This window comes from Amblyomma americanum, chromosome 3 (assembly GCF_052857255.1).
Source record: "Amblyomma americanum isolate KBUSLIRL-KWMA chromosome 3, ASM5285725v1, whole genome shotgun sequence".
NCBI classification, from domain to species: domain Eukaryota; kingdom Metazoa; phylum Arthropoda; class Arachnida; order Ixodida; family Ixodidae; genus Amblyomma; species Amblyomma americanum.
The window spans coordinates 183,725,995-183,751,468 of record NC_135499.1 but is presented as its reverse complement, the minus strand read 5'-3'; the positions used below and the strand labels follow the sequence as shown (position 1 = coordinate 183,751,468).

General features: G+C 50.2%; 1 protein-coding gene across 2 annotated transcripts in view; it reads right to left on the bottom strand.

The window, feature by feature from the left end:
- LOC144125610 (uncharacterized) overlaps positions 1 to 25,045 on the bottom strand; it is a 281,500-nt gene extending 256,455 nt beyond the window's left edge. Inside the window, exon 1 of one of the 2 annotated variants that reach the window (XM_077659139.1) lies at positions 24,762 to 25,045. The gene's annotated coding sequence lies outside the window, so the exon portion shown is untranslated. Of the gene's footprint in view, positions 1 to 14,879; positions 14,994 to 24,761 lie in introns of those variants that run through there. The other variant, XM_077659140.1, reaches the window with a different exon arrangement.
- Positions 25,046 to 25,474: the final 429 nt, after the last annotated feature.

The window sequence follows — 25,474 nt, the reverse complement described above, 5'->3', positions numbered from 1 at the left end:
ACCGATCGCGCGCGCACTCCGAAGCCGGCGGCTTGGCCCCCTTGGTTGATGTGTGTTAGCTGTTTTTGGGGCTCCTCGAGAAGCCGCCATCCTGGCGCCGCCGAAATGGGTTTGTTTTGAGACAAACGCGGCAGATGGCGGCAACGACGGTTAACCGGCAGTAAGGAGGCCCGTCCTTGCAAAGTCGCACTCGGGCCGCAAGACGCGGCCGACGCGCGGACCCCTGGGGTTTCGAGAGGGGGTCGCGTGTAAATTTATTGCTTTCAACGGCGAACGGGCCGGACGCCTCGGAGCAGGCAGCAGAATTGGGAAGCGCGACCAGGGCAGTGTGCGTGGTTCGGACTGGGTGTTCGGTTTCCCTGAGCTTCCGCTGGCGTTTTTAGTGATTTTGTGTCTCTGTGCTGTAACCAAGCGGGAATGCGCAACGTCTTCGTGGAATTCGCGCGGTGCCCGCGCGACAACAACAACGTGAGCATCGGCGTGCTATTGGCTTCTTCAGTTTGGACGAAATTCTCCTGATTGGCTCCGAGAAGCGCATTTCCTATTGGTTACAAAAAGGGTCCCCAGAATGCTGGGCGAAGGGATTTAAGGGCGAGTTTTTGGCGCGAACGGGGGGGATTGGAGATCGGAGGGCAGGTCGCCTGTGAGCGCCCGTACAATAAAGAGCTGGTGTCCCGAAGAAGTTGTCCAGTCTGTTCCGCAACGTGTCGCCGGATCACCGAACCATCAGAAGACTTCAAGATCAACACCATCGATCTGTCGGTCACCAACATCAAGCAAAAATTAACTTGGAGGATAACAGTTCGTGACAAAAGCAGAATTTACCCTCTCGAGTCTCCGCGAGCGACTGTGTGAACAACGCGCGAAGCACGAACTCGATCTCAAGCGCGTCACTAACAAGAGCCGGTTTGTCATACAGCAGCTGTTAGAAAAGAATCAGGCCAACGGAGTTCTTTGAAATCTCCAAAACGCGTGTTTTGGCCCTCCGCTGCTCAACTTCGACGCAAAGAGGCGTAGCGAAAACCGGCGACGAAGTCCTTGAACTGATGTCGAGAAGCCGCTCAGAGCCGCGGGAACGCTTTAGTCAGACGTCTTTGACGGGACGGGCTGTTACACACTCAGCGGCTGTTGTGTCCCGTCAGCCTTCGCCTTTTGTTGTCCGTGAAATTTCGTTCGCCCCGTTTTGACCTTTACTCGAGGACTTCCTTTCGCCCGGAGGAAAAAAAAGAAAAAGGATTTCCCGTTAAATGAGTTTTTCATCAAGCTCCCCGTTTCTGACAGCTCCCGTCATTCTTTTTCGTTACGCCACGTGTGTGGAAGCGTGACACGTGGCTGGAGGTGATTGGACGAGGCATTGAAATCGGACGGGGCACTTTGCGGCGCCGCCTGTCACCGCATTTTATGGCTTTATTTCGTCAATATACCTAATGGGCGCGCTGTAGCTGAAAATCGTCGTTTCAAATTGCGTTTTCTTTTTCGGCTTTGTCAGAGCCTTCGAGCGCGCCTGTCCTAAATGCGCGGCCGTGCAACACAAAGAACTCCATCACAATTGTGCGAAACGAAATGTTGAAGGGAGCGGCGAGTAACATCACTGGCATACACAAGAAAGGAGATTTCATTACAAGCTGGTCAGTCGCGGCTAGATGAATCGCTAGGCAAAGTGCCATGCAAACAGGGCGGTTCGTGAGCGCAGCCGGTGGTCAAGCTTAAGTTGTTACGGACGCGAGCGCAGTGCGGTATATGCACGAACGGAGGCAACGCTGTGAGGTTACGGGCACAAAAAAAAAAAGGAACGTGCGTCTACTGGAACACAAACCATCGGGCAGCACGCCAAGCTTCCGGAACGATAATGCCAATTTTCGGCTCCCGTTAAAGTGATGCGTCCCGCGCTATTCCCGGTAGCATAGGCGAGAAACACGAAACCCCTTTTTTTTTTGTCTCCGAGACAACGGAGGAGGAGGGAAGAAAGCAAGGAGGGGGTCAGGACACTTGCGGAGCTTGTCTGAACTGGGCGAAAACAACGCGGAAATGAAGGCTCGGTCGGTAGCGGGTGCTCTTTCTTTCTTCCTTTCTTTCCTTCTTTCTTTCTTTCTTTTGCCCTTTCTTAGCTTCTAATGACGAGAATCGCCAAGCAGCGCCGCTTTCGTCCGCTCAGCTGATCCTAAACGCTGCACTGAGAACAAAACATCAACGAAAACAACAAAGGAAGCGTTAAACGAAGCCATCTGTTGAAGCGTGACGTCTTCCGCAATCGTGACAAGAGCGCGGCAGAGACAAAAATCTAAAGGGGGGGGGGGGGGGGGGGGGGGAAGCTGGAGAACGAGAAAACGGGGTGCACATGCACTCCTCCTCCTAAGTCACGGGAATGCCTGCAGGGGCAAAAATATCCACGCGCTAGAACAAAGCAGGAATGCAGCGGCTACAAACCGACGAACGGTATAGAGGCTTCCTCGCGAAGAAAAGGTGCTGGCGCCGGAAGAACAATGGCTGACCTTAAGTCCTCTACGCTGTTTTAATTTTTTGTTGCGCCGAGATCTGTGTGTGCGGAATCCGCTACTTCTCTGGCGTGAAAGAAAAGCAAAATGGACAGAGAGAGAGCGAGGGGAGAAGAGTGAGAGAGAAAGAAACACAAACGAAAACGTGTCGCGCTCGAACAGCGAGCGTCTCTGGGCGGACCAGCGAATGTTCCCTCATCGGTTCGGGGTCGGCGTTTTTGAAACCGCTCCTTGCGAGCAGAGTAGAGATTTTTAATGCGCACCTCGTCGGCGCGCTCAGCGGCAGCTCTTCGGCCTTCCCACGCCTCCAGTTTCGCGCAGCGTGCGAAGCGCCTGACATCCGCGGGCCGCGCATACCTTGCCCTAATGCCACGTTCGCTCGAAGGCGGTCCGGCCAACGCTGGCTCGGCGATGCGAGTTGTCATTGCGGCTTTTCCGCGCCTCGAGCTCGGGTAGGGAAAGCGCGCGGGCCGTGCCTATTCGCCTCTCAGACTTCTCCGGCTTGCGTTTTGTGGGCAGGTGCGTGTGAGAAGCGGGAATAATGTCCCGTGTCCAATCGACAATAACGGCACTGATGCTCGCTCAGGTCGCCGGTCATGGGCCTCTCGTTCCGCGCACGTCGACTCGTGTTCGCATCTAAGTGAACGTCGAGCGGAGCCTTCCGCGCTCTCTCGAGCTACATTAGCGAGGCGCACGGGCTGTGAGAAGGTGCTCGCCATCACTAACCAAATGGGCACATACGTGCTCGTCGCGCTCCAACTTGTTAACGTGGCCGTCATGTTTAGTTAGTGACGAGTGCTGGAGGCCACGGTGGCCAAGACATACTTGGGGCACAACAGAGGAGATGAAAATAAGATCAGCGTTGTATCACTTCGCGGGGCAGGTATACGATTTTTGTTTGAATCGGTGACGCAGAACGTGTTTCCGCACTTTCATCGCCTTTTTGTGCAGCAAAAGTGCACTCGGGAAAGTATAAATGCACCCGCCGCGGTGGCTCAGTGATTAGGGCACTCGGCTACTGATCCGGAGTTCCCGGGCTCGAACCCGACCGCGGCGGCTGCGTTTTTATGGACGCAAAACGCTAAGGCTCCCGTGTGCTGTGCGATGTCAGTGCACGTTAAATATCCCCAGGTGGTCGAAATTATTTCGGAGCCCTTCACTACGGCACCTCGTTATTCCTTTCTTCTTTCACTCCCTCCTTTATCCCTTCCCTTACGGCGCGGTTCAGGTGTCCAACGATATATGAGACAGATACTGCGCCGTTCCCTTCCACACAAAACCAATTAATATTATTATTATTATTATTATTATTATTATTATTATTATTATTATTATTATTATTATTATTATTATTATTATTATTATTATTATTAAAGCACAAATGCATCGGAGAGAGGAAAAGCGGATCCAAAGGGGTTGAAGCCCACCGTTGATAAATCCTGCGCTTCTACTCAAAGTCCAGGAAGGGCTGCAGATTGTATATATAAAATGTCAAAAAATGTTTTTGCACCCGCACATGGCTGGGCCAAACGGGCTCTTTCTTTTCCATGTCTGGGTAGAGAACGAGTCTTCTGATGTTCAGTGGAGAAGCTCGAATGACTAGTTTTTCCTCATGTATCGAGAAGATAAGTGTGCTTTTTAGACATGAGTGTTTTCAAGACGCACCAAGCTCGGCTGAAGTAAAGCAATTCGCCGGATTTAGATAGCTCGCTCAGGCTTGCTTTGGTGACCTTCGAATCGGCTGCCGCCTGAGGCCGGCTGTCCCGAAAACTTCAAGCGCTGATGACTCGTGTCTTTTAAGTGCCGAGCCTATACGGGGCGTGTGCAGAACGACCGCAACACACGTCATACGGCTGCCTCGCGTAACGGGGCTGGTTTCAAGGACGGCGACGCCCTCCCTAAAGACCGGGGTGAGCGGTGATTGCGACTGGGTCGCCTCAAGGGTGATGTGACGCAAGCCGCGTAGCCTTCCAAGAGGCTCCGCTTGCGCGAAGGATGCGCAAGAGCAAGGAGAGGTGACCGTATTCCGTGTGCCGCTATTTAAATAGGGGAGCCCGAGGAAAGAGCGCGGGATCTCTGAAGCCATCGTTTTTCTTTTACTCGGTTGGTATTGCGCAGCGGAAGGCTGACACACTTTGCTATGTGTCGCAAAGTGTTTCTTATCTAATTGCGCCGCCTTGTGGCCGACATCTTCTCACTATTTTCCTTTCCGTCTACCTCTTTGTGCGGGAAGCTCTAATGCGTAAGCAGAAAAATGCGGAGGCGCGTGCGGGCTGAAGTAAGCAACGCCAAGGAGGCTCCGAGCGAACATTTCGCGTTGACCTCCACCTCAACGGTGGAGCCCTTGCTGCACTTCCGTTTCACCATGCACGAGCCGAAACTGATGATGATGGTGATTGTGAATTTTAATGGTGCAAGGGCATCTGTGGCCAAAGAGCGCAATAGCACCAGGTTTTTTTCTTCGGCTCAATGTGGGGTCAAAGACCCATTTCCAAAACACTACACCGTAAAGAAGCCGAGCACCAGGCCACCCACTGTATCACTGGTGGGTACCCGTGGCACTCGGGATCGAACCCCGCACCTTACGCATGCGAGGCATCAGCCGAAACTAATAGTTCGCCTAATGAAAAGGTGAGAAAGGGTCCATTTCTGTTTATTTGCTTCAACAAAGGCTCAGCTTATGTAAGCGCTGCTTAAATGGACACTGCAGATAAATAGAAGTTAGCCTGTATCGTTACGAATATTGCTTTCTTATTCGCAAAGGGAGCACTCTAGCCGAAAATGGAGCTTTCGTAAGCTAGAAAGGATCGAAAAACAAAACACCTGGCGCCACCGTCGGCCGATTTCGCAACTTAAATGCTTGCGTCGAAACAGAATTTCTTCACGGATCCCGGAGGCTACGCTACACCGCCGCTCACTTCCAAACGGTGGCATCCCGTCCTTCTCGGCAAGGGCGTCTCGAGTTTGAATGAACTAGCGGGAAGATGATAATAATAATAATAATTGGTTTTTGGTGGAAAGGAAATGGCGCAGTATCAGTCTCATATATCGTTGGGCACCTGAACCGCGCCGTAAGGGAAGGGATAAAGGAGGGAGTGAAAGAAGAAAGGAAGAACTAGGTGCCGTAGTGGAGGGCTCCGGAATAATTTCGACCACCTGGGGAGCTTTAACGTGCACTGACATCGCACAGCACACGGGCGCCTTAGCGTTTTTCCTCCATAAAAACGCAGCCGCCGCGGTCGGGTTCGAACCGGGGAACTCCGGATCAGTAGTCGAGCGCCCTAACCACTGAGCCACCGCGGCGGGGCGGGAAGATTTTCGAATCCGATTTTCTAGGCGCGAAATGGGTCTCTTGCTGCCGGATAAACGTCAGCATAGCCAGAAAGAGCGAGAATTCATTTTTTTTTCCCGGGAACAATAAATGGAATTGTTCTGTGTCCGTTTCACGCGTGTCCCTTAAAACGCCATCGCCTGATGCCATCGCCGACCACCAAAGCCTTTTAATTTTTTGTTAAACGCATCCAGTGTCATTGTACTACTGTCAGTGTTGAAGATGTACACTCCTCCCTACATAATGAAAAAAATTAGGGCGTGCAACAGAGCGAGTTCTTATAACTTCCAGCACAAATGTCGTGAGCTGAGAAAGGACAGCCATTAAGGCTGAAAAGATTCCGCATGACATAGTTTAGTTTTTTTCCTAAACAGGCCACCACCACACCCACTGCTAAATAGCATCATTCTTTTTTCTTTCTATACACACTTCCCTACCTGGCAGGGTGTCTACACTTGGAGGACCACCCTGGCGCGGCAACCACGAAATTGGAAAATGTACACTGTTGCTTACGCGCAGGTCGCCGGTTCAATTACGCGTCCATGACGTTGATCCATAAATTTACAGCAGACTCATGTGCTGACCTTTCCGGGCCCATTAAATAACGCCGATATACCTTATTAACCTGTGATCCAGTGCAAGGTCTGCATTGACTACGGTGCGACACCCGAGCACACTGCGACCACCATTTTCTAGCGCATGCGCCAAGCGCAGCCCATTATATGAAAACACCTCTTGTCAAATTCGGGCCACCGTTCGCAACCGGCACGAGACAGCCGGAGGCCTCGGAGGGGTGTGTGAGGGGGGGGGGGGGGGGGAATTGCCTGCACGGGGCCTCCCTCCTTCAGTATCGAAACGCGGCCACGCAGATGCGCTCGAGTGATGCGGTAAGTGGGTTCGTCCGGCCGTTTCCTCGTGCCGCGGGTGAAATGCTCGCAGTTTTGTGCGCAGTTGAACGCCAAGAGCTGTAGCTGCTTTGAGTTACCGCCGCTGTAAACGCGTGCCCCGACTTTTGTTTGCGTGCCTTCGAGAGCAAACGGTTTTCCTAGTTCGATTATGGGCGTCTTGTTTGCTCCACACAGTGTTGGCAAATTGTGAGGTGCGGTACATTTTTGTATGCACAGACCTGATTTCTTTTTCCCACTGGAAGAGGATCGAGTGCTCTTGGAAATTACAGCGAAATAGTCTGGACGGTCAAATGATTGCCGTTGCAGTTTTGGTTCATAACCCTTCCGCTTGGAGGCAGTTCTTGTCATATACCGGCAGCCAAAGCGCACTATACTTTTTATTTAGGTGCTGTACTAATGAAAATCGCATGAATGGTTAGGTTTAGGCTGGTCAGAGAAGAGGTTAGCAGTTAGCGTACTGAACATTTCATTGTGCACTAGTGATTGGAGGGTGATTTTAGTTTCTATGTCGTACAGTGACTAATCAACCCGTGTAACATATCGAATATCGTAGAAGGTATTCTGCTACTTGTCAAGGTTCTTCGCATGCATTTCCCCCCAGTGCCGGGGGAATAAGTGAAAATACAAAAAAGAAGAAAATGGCTGTCGGCACTTTTTGGCATTTAAATTCTCGGTGAATTCTTTCGTTAAGATTCATGACGATGTGCGCAGACGAAACGGTTGGTTGGACATTTGAAGTTTCGAAATAAAACAAGCTAAAGAGAAGAGAAAATAGAGCGCATGCTCCGTCGCTCTCACTACAAATTTATCGCTTTGAATATAAAAATCTAACAATTTGATGGAAAATAGCATAACGGTGGGTACATTGGTTTTGCATATTGCAGGAAAACTGCATAAAAGGAGAAGTTCAGAAGCAACAAAGGACACACATCTTTTTATATCAAATGCTTCTTTCTTTCTTAGTTTGGCCTACATATCAAATAATGTAAAATGTCTAACAAGCCCTGCGAACATCGTCTGTGCGTCTGTTTTCTTCCATACATCGGCACTCTTTGAATATCTGAGAAATTGCTTCCTCCAAAAACTAAGCGGATCATGATTTACATCCCTGTTCGCTCCCCAAGGAAAGAAATAAAAACGCTAAAAAGAATAAGAAGGTCGGAAAGACGGTCGTCTAATTAAGGCGCGCAGAGGCGACCCGCCGCATATACGGATCGCACACTCGACCCGCCCGGTCACCGGTTCGGTCACCGGTTCGGTCGCCGGTGACGACGAGGCGTGGCTCGCCACAAGGAAACAAGCCGGGCTACGGGGACGGGCGCGTTAATAGAATCAGGAACGCGCCCTCCGTCTGCGTCCTTGGCAAGGGCGCATGAGCAACGGAGGTCGCGTTGTCGTCGCCAAGGCGGCAGCCAACTTGGGGACGACCAGCCGTGTGTCTACGCCTAACGGGGGAGGGGGGAGGGGGGGGGCTGTGCGAGTGCCACAAGAGTGCGTGGAATGCGCGTCTCCATTGGGGCCTCGGGAAAGGAAAGAAATAGGCTAGAAACAGCAGGAGAGAAAAGCCGGAAACCAAGTGACGGGGCGACAGGCGCCGACCGACAGGGCCTTGTTAGGAAAGGCGCCGAACGAGATTTCCGCACGGATAATGTGGAGCAGCGGTTGGGGAGAGATACGCGCGCTTATCGGCGAGACAAGGGAGAACTGACCGCGGCGAACTCTGAGCGGTGAAAGGTAGATAGGACAGCGCGCGGACGTTGGAGATGGACGCGCGTTTCCTGGTGGTGGCAGCTTTTGGTGTTCCCTTTTCCGAATATAGGATGGAATTTTGCAGCACGAATGGCCCCTCTGCGAGCAGCTCTTCCGACTTGAGTGGCACCCCGATGGAGGAAGCACACCTGCGGAGCGCCGCTGCGTTTTCCTCTCTGAATGGGCGACAAGCGTGCCGCCAGGTTGTGGCTTTGAGGCTGTGGGTCCCCATCCGATGCCAATCGCGCTTCGAGTACTCAGCGAGTTTGACGCGCATTATGTCTCGCTTTGTAACGCTTTGGAAGGTTGAGTTTTTCCTCCGCTTTGGACAAGTGTGCAGCGAGATCTTACCGACGCGGTCGAGGTACTTCCTCTACACTCCTGGCGCTTTAGGCATCAACCTGGAATGGCTGAGCCGATACAAGATGTCTAAGTAACTGGTTAGGAGCGCCTGATGCTCACACTCACTATGTATCGGTGCAATTTCAAGACGGGCAAATTGACGCCTACTTGCGAGCTATATCCCACTATGTATGCAGTATGCATATACTCAAAATAAAACATTTGACAGAAGCCTGTCTGGTTGGGAAAATTAATTTAGTAGGAGGCTTCTGCTCGAGTCGTGGCAAATACAACAGACAAGAAGGAATGTTAATCGCTCCCTGGGGACACTTCCTTCGTCTTACATTCATGGTTTGCGGCCATTGACTCGGAGGTATTCAACACGAGGGCTTAAAAAGCCAAGCTACGCCTCGCCCGTAGTCACACCGTGAAGAAGGGACCGAGCCGGTCCCGAAACGTCGTGTTTTTGAAAAAATAACCTGGTTGGCGTCAGTCATCTTTCTACTAAAGTATGCATATAACACACGGATCGCTCTGTCACGAGCCAAGTCATGCCGCCTGGCCGCATGCCAGCGCCGGCAGAGTGTGAGCAGTGTGGCAATTTGTATGCAGTAAACGTATAACACATGGAAGGCAGCGTAAGTGCAGAAGAAGGAATGGACGATGATTACATGATAACAATATGATTTCAAGGACTCCGGTCAGCTTTCAAGTTGTTTTGCATCCGTAAGGACCAGTGCCTGAAGCGACTCATACAGATAACCTTCCGGAAATGATAGTTGGGGCGGCTAAAAGGCGTTAGTTTGACTTTTAATACTGCTTACTCACACTTGCTATACACCCCCATCTCACAACCTTCTTTGCTTTTTACAATATCTGACGCACTTAAACTGTAAAGCAGAAATATATACTTGGTGTGAAGAAAAAAGTACCGGAAGAATAGTATCACTGAGGATACCGGTTCCCAAGCGGCTAGTGAGATGTGTTCGTACAGGTATACTCGTTGAAAACCAGCCCACCGGCTATGCGATATTCAAGAAGAGAGAAATAGATGCTTCCTGGCTGGTAAGAAAAAAAAAGAAAGAAATGAGGGGGGGGGGGGGGGGGACTCAGAAGCTTCGTACAAGAAAACAGCGAACAAACACAGGCACCCCCGAGGGCAGACCACGCGTCGGTGGATGACGTAGGTCGAGGAAAGAAGGGCAAGGAATCTGGAAGGGGGAACGGGGCAGCCAAGTCGTGAGTGCAGTGCATGCGTTCTTGGGCAGGGGGCTCATTTTAGCGAGAAACAATAACCGCTCGCTACTTCCTCGATGGAGACCTTGCCGTGATTCCAGCTGCCAGGTCACGTTCAGAATTTGGCGCGGTTGCCGGGCGGCGTGCTTACGCGAACCTCGGCTAGCATGTGCCGCTCACTTCGGTGGCGCCTGCACCTCTGTTTAGTTTTTTTTTTCTTTTTTCTTTTTGCCCTGCCGCCTCATGCTCGTGTCAGCCCTATAGCGGGGCAGCATTCGCTTCGTGCAGGCTCCATGGCAGTGCCCTTCCACAGGGAGACATTCCACGAGACGCGACCGTGCAGTCTTTCCTTCCCGAGGCATTGAGGCGCTTTGTAGCCACAGCTCCGCACGGTGACTGAGAAAGGTATTACGGCACATTAACAACTTTCAAACCTCCAAAGCTTCATAGTTGCTCAGCCGTACCTAAGTCTGAGCTTGGCTACCGATAGCTACTTCTTAAGGACACCCGTTGATTGCGCTGTAACTACGTAATCTCTTAGCATTTGTTATGACAAAATAAGTGTGTATGGAGAATGCGTGGGAACGTAGAGCAAGCAATGAAGCAAGCGTGAGTGCTCCTTTCCACTTGTTAACCGTCACCGCTCATGAGGATGTCATAACGGAAAACAAACAAGCAGAATCAACAACAACAAAAAAACAAAAATTCGTGTGTAAGATAGTTTAGCGGTACATGTGAAGGAGCGCTCAAGTTTGCTTACGATGAGGTCAAGAACCCCAGGTAGTCGAAATTCCCGGAGCCGTTCACTACGGCGTCCCTCATAGCCTGAGCCACTTCGGGACGTTAAACCCCATAAAACCATAATGAAAGTTGAGCGCAAAAATTCGAGTGCCATTTGAAATTGTATCACACGGAAATGGAACTCAACACGGCTCCCAAACTTGGCGTAGATGACCGGGACAGACAGGAGAAGCTATATGCAATAATATTTGAGCGCTTACTAATAGCGTTACGATCTCATCTGCGTGCGCCTGTATAATTAAACGAAAACAATGAGAAAAAGTAACCGTAGCGCTAATGCTGCCGTGCGCTTTGAAAATATGGCCCACTTTTACGATGGTCGTGGAAAGCTATGCGCAGTGGCTTAGTTTTCGCCGTCAGAATTCGGGCAGCATTTGCCAGGATTGCGGGACAGCGCTCTGCTACAGTTAAGTCCATAAACAAAGCGGCTATCGCGTTCTGTTCTGCACTTTCTCGGTCAGTCCCTTTCTTCCTTACGTCACGGATGACGTCACGCTATTTATGAATGTTCAAAGCCGTGCGCCACGTGGCGGCAGCCAAAGGAACTAGAAGCGCTTGTCTCGAATTCTTGGTACGAGGCATCTTTAGGATACCTTGTTAACAGTTGCCGTTACCGGAGTGCCAGGAACCCGCCCACCCTCAGTACGTATGCGCAGATTGCCTTGACTGCGCCAGATGGCGCCAGGTACTCGGCAGCTGCACGCATGCCTGCTGCGTCGGGACCAATCAGCGTGTGCGCACTGGGAGTGGCGGGCCCCCAGTGGGGATACCCTATACCTTGGCCAATCCCCCCACGTGGGTATGTGCCATATTACTTGAGGAGAAGAAGAAGAAGAAGAAGAAGAAGCCAGGTAGGCAATAAGCTGTTGAGAAAGAAACGGAAAGGTTGGCATACAGTATTTGCACTGTAGTACAGTACTCTTACAACAAGAGCTTACCAGAAGTACACCCAGAGCAAAGTTCCAAAGTTCGGCATCAAGTGAGCGGCAAAAGAACACTTTGCGCAATATTTTGCCGCAGAAGCGTATCGAGATATAGTATATCAAACACCATTCCAGGAGTCTTAGCATATGAGCGCACAGCTGATGGGCGACTTAAACTCTCTTTGCTTGGACCCACCATCAATGCCCATCGTTATCTGCAGCGCAGTTGGAAATCTGCAACGCAGAACACCGCGCTAAACACCGACGTGCGTTTTATCAGGTGCTAAGATAGCAGAGATTCGATGATAGGACATCGTTGAGGCTGGCTGGAAATGGGGTGGTCCTTGGCAGAGCGCGAAAATCCTGCCAATCTCCGAGGCGAAAATCGCCGCAGCCTTTCAGCACTATCGGCGAGATGTCGACCTTACGAGCTCGGTAGGCCTCCGTTTTGAAGCGCCTCGAGTGGCGACTTTCTCTTGCACGGCGGCTGCCGTGGTTAAAAGACGCTTTGCGGTGAAAGTGGCCCAACGCGCGCCCGTTCCAAGGTTGACGCCACCCGACAAGATCGCTGCGTCTCAAGGTATACCAGGCACGCAGCTTCCGCTGAACGGTACAGCAGTTCCGATAATCTCTCGCGGCCATTGGTCCTTTCGAAGGTTACGTTGTGATCGCGGTGCATGTGGACAACGCAGATTCAGAAAGAAAACTAAATAGGAGCGAAGAAGGAGGCCGGCGTTGTCTCAGCTTTCTGTGACCTCATAAGTGGAGCTCCGCACATATTTCTGTTTTGAGGTGTTATTTCATAGCCTACGCAGCCGTGCTCTTACAGCTGCGTATACAAACAACCAGCTGACAGACGGTCATATATATATATATGAAGGAGAGCACCAGACGCGATATTCGGAGGTCGTGGGTTCGGATCCCACCGGCGGCATGGTTGTTTTTTCTGCTGCTTTATAAGTAATTTTCTTTAAGCGATTTATTAATCTAAGTAATATTATCCCACTGATAAGCACAACACATTAAACGTTCCCCCATGCACCTTGGTTTCCGTGACTGTTGGCTCCCTTTGTCAAACGGGCCCCTCATTTAATTTACCTTGTCTGTATATATAAATATATATATATATATATATATATATATATATATATATATATATATATATATATATATATATATATATATATATATATATATATATATATATATATATATATATATATATATATATATATATATAGCACCATGTACATGATGGGAACAAAAGAGAACAAATAGCACTGCACTTTATTGGCTCTGGACAGACAGGGAAGCATATGACGTCAGAAAAAAAAATTGCACGCGTGTACGCGTGTTTCATGCGCAGTCTACGAATGCTTTAACGTAGTTGTAACTTTCCGCGCACAGTGCTCTTCAAGTTCACAAAAAAAAAAAGATGGAGATGTAACGTGTCATCGTTTGGTGTATACGATTTATTTGATTTATATTACTTGAATAGACGACGCTCCAGCAAATACACTGGCTTCAGGATTGCGCGTGCTTGTGGCGTTACCGTGTCGAGTTTCGGCACCGCCGCACACTGTTCCGACACACATTACAAACGAAGGGTGTAACAGACTCCTCGCAAATAAACGCCACTGTATTCGCGCAGCCTGTTTACCTAAGTGAGAAGATCCTTCACTGCCTAATACGATGCAGTAAGGCGAAATTTGCCCCCACAGTTATGCATACCGCATTTCATTTTCTATTAATGTCTGCTCAGCCGCATGATAATGGTTTCTTGGATTTTACATGCCAAAACATCCTTATGGGCTCTGAGACAGGCTGTAGAAAAGGACTGCGCATTAACCTCGGACACCTGAGGATCTTTGCCGCCTGCAGTTGTTTAAGTACGCACGCGTCTTTGCATGTCTGCGCGATCAAAAGTGCAACAGCCACGATCGAGATTGAACTCGTGATCACCATTGATTTATGTGGCAGCTTAGCCACACTGCAACATTCTTATAGAGGCCGAAACTTCAGGCGTTTCCCTATAAATGCATCTATGAGGCACTCTATAGGAGCGCAATGCAATATTTTCGGTACTAAGAAAACACGGCCATTTTTCGCTTATTTTCTGACAGAAAAGACAGAAAAAAGTATCTCGCGCACTTTTGCCACATAGCAAGGGTACAGCGCGAGCAAAAAGAAGTACACGACTGATTCCCGCACCGACAAGTGCCGAGCGAGCGATGACTCAGCATCAAGCAGCTGCCGCCGCTGCGTTGCAACGAAGCGTAGAAAAGCTGGCAAAGCCAAGTATCAAAATGCGCAGGGAGTAGTCAAGATACCGGATATGCAGTGAGTTCATTGGACACCCGACATATGCGCATTCGCGGAGAGGATATTGCTACATCAGCTGAAGTCCCGAGCGCCGCTGTGTTTTAACGTTTTAAGTTCTCTGTACCAAACCATGCGACGAAGTTATTGAACAGTATTCAGATATGTCAGCCGAGAACAGAAGACGCTTGAAGTTTGCGCATTAGAGGATGTCTTTTTCTGTGGCGTTATTTCGGGGGTATGATCTCACAATTCTCGAATAATATGGCCAAAAGTGTACTGTAATTTTGAGCGTTGTAAAGAGGTAAACATTAGGGAATATTTACAATCAACGCTTTTTCAATTTGTTGTTAAAATAAGACCTGTCAAGGTGCCTTTTTTATTTCAAAAGCATGTATGCTACACTTTTATTTTTTTGCCTGAATGCCTGCTGTCTTACTTTGTTTTAGTGTCTGTACTCCCTGTCACTAGGTCACATTAAATGAGGGCCATTTAACGTAATCAATTTCTCTGGCACTATACACAGAAGTTTCGTTGGCCTAATTTACATTTTTTGCTGGCTAATTTAAGCTACAACTGGCCACATTCTTTTCACAAAATAGTACCCTGTTATAGTAAAACACGACTGCCACCGACGTAGCCGATTCAGTACATATGTACAGCCACTACAGATGTCACCGCTTACCTGCGCCCGCGTCTTTCGAATTCCCGATAAAAACTAACAAACCCGCTAACGATTACTCCGCGCGCGGTACTGACCCGAAGCGTGACTCACATGAATGGCGCCTGATCCCCGCAGTCCAGTATCCTAAGTCGAAGACGAACACACACAAAAACAATGCTGCCCTATGAGAAATAGCGTACTACGCGCCTGTACGTACTTCGTATACGGGTTCGATCGCGCAGCTGTGCTATAACGCGAGCGACAGCTTTCCCTCTCTCAGCGCTGAACCCCAGCGCGTCGATGCGCAGTGGTGGCGAGGGAGCGCAGCACCAACAGCAGCAGCTGCGCTCTGCGAGCACAACCGCAGGAAGCGGGCGACCCGACGCATTCCTCGCTGCCGGATGCGGCGCGCACTGCGTGCGTATGCTGCCATGCACGCGTTGTTCTTCCACGCGCGCAACGGCACAACGTCGGCCTATATGCGCGAGCAGGCTGACAGGCACCCCTGTTGCCACGTGTCGTGCTCTTCGGACGATTGCTCTTCCTTTCGCCAGGCGGACACTGTCGTCGCAAACGAAAACTGCCGTTTAATAACGGGGAGGGCACTGGCCCTCTTACGGCCGGCGCGCGGCACGGTCCAAACATCATGCGCAACGCTGTCAAAGCTGGCGCTCTTGTTTGCACCGCCTGCATCCGCGACCAGAAAGTAGTGCGTTATTTCCGCTGAGCGAAACGTAGCAAATGCTTTGCCTGTAGGCTTACCACGTGACACATTTGTCATGATCTTGATTGAATGCACTGTTATTTCTGACAACACGCTGTCGCTTCCTCGTGCCATAGATCACATGGGCACAGAACAAGCGCGGAGTAACACGCCTCCCTTTATTTTCCCGTCCTGACTAGTTCCCTACCTTTCACAGCGTTGCACCTGATGTATGAAACGGAAAGTAGGAGAGCAATAAACTTTTGTCGCCTTTGTGCGCAGGTCTGTTCAGTATATATTTGCTCTCGAAAATTGCACTCTGAGCTGTGAGGGATGCATACTGCAATGGAGTAGTCTGTTTTGATTTCAAGCACTTTGTGTTACTCAGCCTGTATCCATATGTCTGCCCATGGGGGTTCCCGCACGGCTGGCGAATCCGCGACCTCAAGCTCAAAAGCAGACCGCCACCCGCTGTGTTGTGTAATTAGGCAAGAGATACGTATACGCTCTGCTAAAGACAGTGTCAGATGTTGGTCTAGCACGTTGTACATGGTACAGTGCGGTCATAGAAAACATTTTAAGAGATGTACTTGAGGAAAAAAAAATAAAAAAAATCATGCTGTTCATCACCTTTGTATCGAGTAATGTTCATGTCACTAAGGCAACAGCAACAAGTGCGCATTCATTTGGCGGATGGAGCATGCATGGCCCCTGATGCTGGCTTTTCAGCGAACCGGTATGTCTGACCTCGCAGAAACAGTTGTTTTCCGTAGCCTCCATCCTGTGAAATTTTGTCCAGGACTGTACAAATAGATCAATATTCATTGGCAGTGTAGGATAAGAGCAGAGTTAAAGCGTGTCTTTTTGTGTCTTTCTGGTTGTTATTCGACCACAATGAAGGTATTGTGAACTGCCGTTCTGCTCTTAGGGAGCAATAACCTTCAAAGTTTCCCAGGCCAATCAAAAGAAAATAAAACATTGAGATAGACTCGCACCTCTAGCTCGAATGTGCGAACGATAAATGCTGGCGAGGGCATGTAGAAGAAGTCATGTGATTAAGCGACAGGACACATCTTTAATCAGATCAAGACCGGCGTCTGACAGCACCACCGCACTGTTAGCGCTACGCTTCTGAGATACCAGGTCAGAATTTTAATGAGCCAGCAAAACCACTCCCGGGCAGCGTTAGGACCATGATAGACGTTGTATCGGCGAGCTCCCGATTGATTTATTACTCGTACAGTCATTTAATGCGCATACAGATTTCACTGCACGTGCGTTTCCGCACTTCAGCCTCGACAAACTGCCGCAACAGCCAGGTGTAATCGATATGTTATACTCCAGGGATAACGCATTAAGTCTTTATGTGCTTTTCCGCTGCCATGCATGCTATCAAATCATGCAAGCTCGTTACGCGAACACAGGTTCGCCCGAAACGACCGCGTGTGGCTTCGTAATACCACGTTGCACCGCTTATTCATCGAGTGCTGTTACGACCACAGCTACATATCATTGTTTCGCTATCACCCCGCGGAATAAAAACGCGGGCTTCGGGAGTCAACGCGAATACGTAGACGCGGGCCGCTCGATACAAGTCGTTCATTAAACGGTGGCCACGATAAACTGGGGCAAGGCTCGCAACAGGAGCTCTGAGGGCGTACCATAGACACCCTGCGAAGCGATGGTCGATAAATGATTTTGTTACTGCTTTGAAAGCCTCGTACATGTTTACATGGAAAGACGGCATTCAAGTACAGCCAGCTGACGTGATGCCACGTTTCCGACACACGCTGGCGTTGTTATGACTTCAAGGATATTATATATCAGCCGGTATTTACAATGTCTCGCGCACCAATAACGCCGTAGTCTTGGTTTCGGCCGTCCTTACTGGAACTGAACGTTTCTCTTGGTTCAAGCACTCCCCGCTAACTCTTCACTGCGATGAACATGTCATAGCGTTGTAATCTCCTGGCCGCATTTGAAGTAGTATTCTGAACCGTGAAATTCAGCACCGACGTACAGCAGTCGAGGTGTGCAGCAGTGGCGCACACCTGGATTCAGTGCGAACAGGGGCCGCCAGTGTGTGATGTCCCAGAAGACGGTGCAAAGCGAAACTATGCGGCAGCGGAGAAGATGAGCAGGTGCGTGTGACGAGCACGGGTGGCGGAAGGATGAGGAAGGGGATAGAACTGGGTTCGGAGGTGAAGCGCGGTCCAGCAGGAAATACGTGGTACAGGATGGCAGTAGTTAACGCAGCGACCTGTGATCGGGGAGGTCGAAACCCACCAGAACGCGGCCGCGCATGTATGGGCCTGACCTTTGCGAAGGGGAGTCTGCGTCAGAGAGACTGCGGCTACCGGGCGGACGTGTCCTTGTTTTATAGACGGTGTGGAGCAATATCGGAACAGGGTGTTGTTACATGAATGTATTTGAACAAGTTCCGTGATGAGACGTTTCTACACGGTGCGTCAAAAGTTATCAGGCCACATGGTCTGCTTTTCAGCCTTCTAGCGGGTCACTAACACATGTCCCCCCGAAGCTCAAGAACCTCTGCAGGGGATAGATAGGTTTATACATCATTCTCACATATGAGGACCTCAGTAGCTTAATAGGCGTTTTAATTATCGGGTATGCTACTTAAAAGAATACGTTGTGGTCTGGGAACTTTTGACGCAAGCGGTTTAAATAAGATGTTTTTGCCTGCGTTGTGCTCTTGCTGTTAGCACGGTGACTGGGGTTCCACCTGTTAGGTTTAGAACGGTAACATCGCAAGCGTAAGACAATATCGACGTGGTGATCATGTATTTAGCTCGAACTACTGCTCTAAGATAATTTAATTCAACCTGACCGTCGTACATGGCATGCTGTTGTATGCAGTACATCGAAATCAATAGCGGTTGTCCTAATTATTGCCTCAAAAATTAAATTGCGAAGCAAAACTATAAGTGCCGACATACTAGTCCCTTGCCCGTAAAGTTGTTGTGTCGTGAAAACGCGGAAACACCAGCACAGCCTTTTCACCTTAAACAAAAATGGGTAAAAAGAAGACGCTTTTTCCTCCTCTATCCTTCTGAGGAAAACCTAGAACATGAAACCGCAAACCCAACAGGGTCGGCGGGAAGCAAAAGCCAGAGCTCTGCATCGACGCTTGCAGTCTTCCAGACGTCATATACGTCAATGCAGCCAACTACCAAGACAGCCCCCACAGATTCGCCATCTGTGGGGTATCTCATCCTCAGGACCCGGACCCGGCCACTCCACTCATGGCCGCTACAGTATTCACCAAGAACGCGGAAACCGCGGAAGAAGCTGCTATCGCCTTTACGGACGCTACTACCATCGTTAGCGATTCCAAATATGCCATTGCGAACTTTGCAAAGGCCGCATCTCACTCACGGCCAGAAATATCCTGGAAAATGTTAAAGACACATCCCCCCTCCGAGACATTGACCTGGTATGGGTCCCGGCGCACGCCGGAAACCCCGGAAACGAGGCCGCCAACGCACAAGCTCGAGTTAAAGCCGGCCGAGCAGTAGACGGTCCGAACCCGGAGGCAACCGGTGAAGCGCTAACCTCCTATCACGACCACACCACCCATTTTTGACTCGCACGTAGGCAGTTCCCGCCGCCGCACCCCTCCCTGCCAAGGGAGCAGCAGGTGGCGTGGAGAAGACTACAAACCGACTCTTTCCCCAACCCAAATGTGTACTCGCACATATTTATTACAACCTCCAGCCCTAACTGCCGCTTCTGCGGTGCAAAAGCTACTTTAGACAACATAATCTGGGACTGTAAAGCACATCCCCCACCCCCAGATCTCATGGCTGCTCCCTCACCTGACGCGTGGCTTTCAGTAAAGGTCAGCGACGACCGAGGCACTCAAGTCAAGGCTGTCGAGTGGGCCTGCGCGGTACGAGACCTACATGTTCTGGACCTCACTTAATGACCACGAATCTACACTTTCTTTCAATAAAGTTTTTACTCACTCACTTACACGGAGGACGTTTCCTTCTTTTACGGCCCGTTTCTAAGAGGACCTCCATCGAATTCAAAACCAGCGCAAAAGAACACAGACAGAGGAGAGACGAGACACACTAAACGCCTTCAGTGCGTCTCGTCTCTACTCTGTGTTCTTTAGCGCTGGTTTTAGTACGACGGATCACCACCGACTCGCCCAATCCTCAGTTCTTCTAAGAGGAGGTTTTTTGACATACACTGTATGCTATATTTCTGAGAGCTTCTTCGTGCAGCCCTGTATGTTGGAGCTGCCCCTTGCCTCAGATTGGGTGTAATTGCACGGAGCAGGGTCTCACACTTCATCACCCAGGTGAGCAGGCAGTACTCCAGTGAAGATGACCGCGGCACTTTCCTGACCTTGCACGGTCACATTATAACCTGCGGCTGTTAGCAATTCCCCGCGGGCACTGTTGCTTGGCCTAACAGGACCCTAACACGTGGGGACCGGCCAAATAGCGACGTAATTGCGCTTAGCTCGGTATTGTTCTTATGCCCGTGTATACGTGTTCGTGCTGCGCGGCATTATTTCCGGCGTCTATTCTCGTCGCGAAAGAACGCCGGGAATGCTTAGCACGCCGCTATGAAGCCATCAAGTCGTGACCGCTCACGGTCATGGTGACGGTTCGGGAGGAAGTTGATTGTATGGAGATTGTTGGCAAGGCTGCAATCAGCGGCGCGCCAATGTGCGGCGGGGCCTTTTACTGCCGGGCCTGCATGCGCGCGCCACACAATTGATGTGCATGGCATGCAGCCACCATTGGCAGCCGCGTCTACTCGCGTGATGATCATCAGGCAGCGTGAAACGATCAGCCGCGGATAAAAGTCGGTGGAAATGGAAGCTCGCAATAAGGAGTTTCATCAATTAGCGAAAACATTCCGTGAAGGAGTTTTTTTGCGCGGAGTGCTCTTGTAACAGAGAGTGTATTTATCTGTAGTTCCTGATTGCGTAAGCTGTTTACGCCGTTTTGCCACAATTATTATCATCAGTGGAGGTGCCCACGGGTGGTCAGAACGAATTTTCTTTCCTGGTCGAGGGAGGTTTGGCCGGTCGATGGTTCTAAGCAGTCTCCTCTGCCCACTGAGACAATAGTCGATCTGCCATGCTTTACTTCATACGGTCACTGGAATCTCCCCAGTGTAGAATTCTATCTTACATACTACATTAATTTTTCACAACGTTGTTGCCAAAAGCTTCTTGGAAGTCAAGCTACTAGAGCTTACAGCAAGCATGACTCACTCACTCACTCACTCACTCACTCATTCACTCACTCACTCACTCACTCACTCACTCACAACCTTCGAGCTTTACAAAGCTGGGCACTTCCGGCGCGATCGGTCCTCCAAAGGCTGTATTTCACACCTAAAAGAGAACGAAGCCGAGCTCCGCGCTTTCCCCGCCCCCTACCGGGAACAGTAAAACACAAAGCGCGCTGCAGTCGAGACGGCGTGCGCATAAATAGAGCACCTTTCGCCTGCGAAACCTGAGCCCCGCGAACAGGGCCTCAAAAGCTGACTCGCACTCACGTCAGCCCTTTGACCAACAACCAGCTTTGCCACACTTCCGGACTACTGCGTAACTCGACCGAGAGCGGCTCGCAGGCGCTTTATACGGCGCCCATGCATGCTCCTCTGCTCGGCGTGGTGGCCTTTGCACCGTGTTGCCCCCCTTCTCTAGGGGAAGCAAAACAAGCCGCGGTGCCCACAGTAGCAGCAGCCGGGAGAGCACGCAACGTGCTCGGGCACCGACGACGATGGGAGCCCGCAGGGAGAGGCGAAAAACTCGTTTGGGACCATAATGACTAGGAAGTGTCAAGCTCCCTTCGGAAGACGGCGCAGGCACCGAAGCGTGGCCGCCACTGGCGTCCCGCTTACCAATCGGGCGAGGGTATGGGAAGCACAGGCATCGCTGCACTGCCTGCGCGACACCGACCACGAAGACGAGCGACACTCTCGGCTGCTGCAGCGCCGCCCCGCGGTTGCGTCCTTCGGCGATCTGTTCAGCCGCTGGCAGTCGCGTGGTGCTGAGTGGTTTCAGCTGCGCCGGTGTAGTTTCGAAAGAGCGGAGAGGCAGCGCCAACGGTTCACACGGTGAACTGAGATGACGGATAGCCTGAGTGCGCGCAGGGTATATGATTTGCCTGGCTGACTGCAAGCTCGTCGTGGAGGACTACTGTGTTTTCGGGGTGGCGCCGGTTTGGCTCCAAAAACACGCGTGGTTACGATCGCGACCGTGTTTAACAACACTGGTTGCTGTAGTAGAGTGCAAGCCCAACAACCCCGTATTCGGCATCGGTAACTGCTGGATGGCACGAAGGAAAGGTAGCGACACAGCGTACTGTTCTGCGGTATAACGTTAGGGGCAAGACTACGTGTTCACTGACCCAGACAGAGACGAGCAAGCTTTTGTGCTAGATGTGCCCCTACTGGGCTCGCACTTTTCTCGACCAGAGGGGACACTGATGACGATGCTAACACTGACGCCTGCTGGTTGATCATCTGTCCAAACACGAAACATATTTCCCAAATATGTAAATGTTCATGTGCATGCATGACGGTATTTTTGTGATTATGATACTGTCTATGTAAAATACCCCGCTTCAATAACCAGTGAACAGCTGTAAGTTGGCGATTGTGTCATATGTCATGATTTTGTCTTCTTGTGCTTTCTTAGTAATGCACACGTTTGGGGACAAACTGCTCGCAGGTTTTTTTCTATACAGATGGTTTTGCTCCATGAAGCACAGCTCACTGATGCCGCTCAGAACGATCCTTTGGCACAGCAGAGGAAACAAACTCAGCGGTACAGTGGTACCTGAGATTTTCTATTGTTTACTGTTTTTCGCCTATTAAACAAGTCAGAAGATTGGCTGGGGTTCCTTGCTATAGGCTTCTCAGTGCAAGCTCTCACCCAAATGTGCCTGTTTGCGCGTATTTAAAGCTGTTAAGTTCCCATGAATAAACCGATGATGATGGCGATTTCCCAAAGGGAGCTTGGCCAAAATGTGCCACGACTAAGCGTTTTTGGTGTACACGAGGTGGGGCCGAAAGACCCATCATTACGACATATATCGCCTTAGAGGAGCTGACTACCACACCAAGGAAAGCTTGTACCCACTGGCAAGACACTGGGTAGCAGGAAGCGCTGGGGATCGAACCTTGCACTTGCCGCGTGAAGGTGCTCAAACGTCAAGTTTCCATTGTTTCATTAAATTCATTGGGTGCTGTTAGAAGTTGTTTTTGTATACTTGTTATCTCCTACCCTGAAAGTTTCCCACGAAGACAACCATTCTTCAAATCAGAAGTAATTGATTAATATTCCTGTACTGCAGTGGTTGTTGCTTCTGCCTACGAAAAACTTAAGTTTTGTTTTGGCTAGCACTGTGATGAATAAAGTCGCTCATAAGAGGCTGCAAGCCAGTGGTTTTGGAACATGTGTGCGTGAAGGTGTTTTGGCATCACAGTAGCTACTGTCTTGTCTTTGCAGCTGCCGCAGTTGCAATCGTGCATAACGCCCGCGAACATCTAGATAAATAATGTCACAAGATACGTGGCGCTGCCTTGACAGTGACCTCTGCTTCCTCAAGCTTGGCATAATGATCCGAGCTCTCTTGCAATGCATAAAAACTTATTCAAGATGTCGAAACTTGTACGCACACTTTTCCTCGCAATGTTTGATTAAATTTCGACATGCTAGCTGGGAATGGTATTGACACGCCTCCTCATAATTCTTTTCGCACAACTACTGCCCTGTTTAAGGATTTCATTCTGCATCAACATAATCGTTAAGTACCTTGTCCGAAGGTTTCAACATTACCGTTAAGTGCCTTGTCCTGCCCGTGCATCTCTTGAGTTTCCCGTCTCATGTCGTATGAACTTCGTGGCACGCACTCGTCGATAAGGCCTCTTTGTACAGAGCAGAGTGTTAAAGGCATTGGGCATGATATGTTGTGATTAAGAGACTTGGTTTCGTTTCGGCAACGCTCTTGAATACGGTGAAATATGCAAAGTAAAAGGACGTTGTCTTCTCGCTGCTTATAACGCGAAACCAAATGCCACGCCACAATCTGGATGAATCATGAAACGCGACATACGTTCGCGTTTATTTGTGGAGGACTAATGGCGAAAGAAAACTCTTCGAACCAAGTGGACGGTGTAGCTGATTCATTATATTGGAGGGAGGATAAAATTAAATAAAAAAATTAAGTGAAAATGATTGGAGCTTTGCGGATAAAACAATGAGCGATTGAGTTCACCCAGGGGCTTGAACGTCGTTAGGGGAAGTTCTTTTCCCAAACAAGTACTAACCCGCCGAGAGAGAGAGAGAGAGAGAGAGAGAAAAGGAACTTTCTGCAGTAGATCGTGACATAAACCAAACTCGTGACCTTTAACGTTCGAAAGAAGAGGCCGGCAAGAAAAAAAAAGTACAACACGTAGAACAAAATAAAAACAGGAACGAAGTCTTCTTTACGGGACGCGTTGCACCTGATTTCCCAGTAGGCATTGCTGCTCTCCAGAAGAGAAGCAGCTGTGCTGGAAGCAAACTGTGAGCCGCTCACAGGCGCCCCAAACGCGCGCAGTAAATGACGCGAGCTTCCCATAAACTATGTCAAGACTACTTAGGCAGCGGCAGCTGAGCTCGTATGCCAGAGTTCCTGGATCTCCCGTAAAGAAATTCCGGAAGTTCCATAGCAAACCGCTAATTTAATAAAAACACACCGCGAAGTCTCCAGAAAACACGGGCTTCGTTCTCTGTCGTCACAGCTGGCGGAGAACTTTGGAAATAATACCGACTAATTTGCCTAAGAGCAGTGCGTAGTTTTTCTGTGCATAGTATTTGCCTAAGAGCAGTGCGTAGTTTTTCTGTGCGTAGTAAGAACGGCAACTGAAGTACAAAAGGCGGCGGCATTGTCGTTTAAGCTAGCCGTTAAGTCAGTATTTTCGTTGTGGAAAAGACAGGTTATGGCACACAGGAAACGAGTGAGCCAAAATTATTTTTTCAGAAAAAAAAATCCGAATTAAGCATTAACGGCGCTTGCACGTTAACTAGAATACGTGTATAAGTCTACACGCTACTCCCTAAGAAAAAGCCATACCGCGCGTTCAATTTCCTACCGCTCGAAAGAGTGCACAGAACACTCTGACAGATGTCACGAGCAGCGCTGCTCACTGTTCCCAGCAGCCCACGATCAACCATAACGTACGCTTTCTCTCACATTTGTCAGACTCTGCCCCGCAGTAAGGTGAACATGGTTACGAACGTTTTCGTGACTCACGTGCGTTGTCGCCGATAATCTCGGTTCCTTTCCCAGCAGCCGCAGCGGCAACAGCTGGCTTCGGGAAGAATCCAGCGATCGGAGCGGTAGTTGTCTGATCCAGTGGGCTGTGGCACACAATCCAGTGGCGCACCACAGAGATCTTCACAATTCGACTTGGGAAGAAGAGCTGTCGTTCGCGCAACCGTCCCGACTGCCTGCGGCAGAGCACCACGCACGGACCCCCGAGCGGTGCCGACGCACGCTACTACTGCTGCTGCTGCAGCCCGTCCCGCCGGGCGAACGAGCAAAGCGAGGGATGGGAGGACTGACTTCCGTGCAGCGCTTCCCTGTTTTTTCTTTTCTTTTTTGGCGCTTTTGTTTGTTCGCAGCAGCCCGACTGCGTCGTCTGAAGTTTTGCAACTTCGGCGGCGGCCGAGCACGATGAGGACGACGTGCGGACGGCCGAGCGGAGGAGAGTCAGTGGCCTTCGCCGCGCTGGCGGCAAACGAAAAGCACGAAAGGAAAAAGCAGCAACAACAACAGCGGCAGGAACGCCGGCCACGCGGCGAAGCTAGCAGCCGGTGATGCCGGAGGAATGCTTGTCCCTCTGGCGGCGTTGCAGTGAAACTCGTTCTGGAGCGAGGACTTTAGCCGCTCCTGCTGCTGCTGCTGCCGCTTCTCCCTTCGCAGTCTTCCAGCGCTGCTGTGTAGCCTCTCTCTCTCCTTATCGT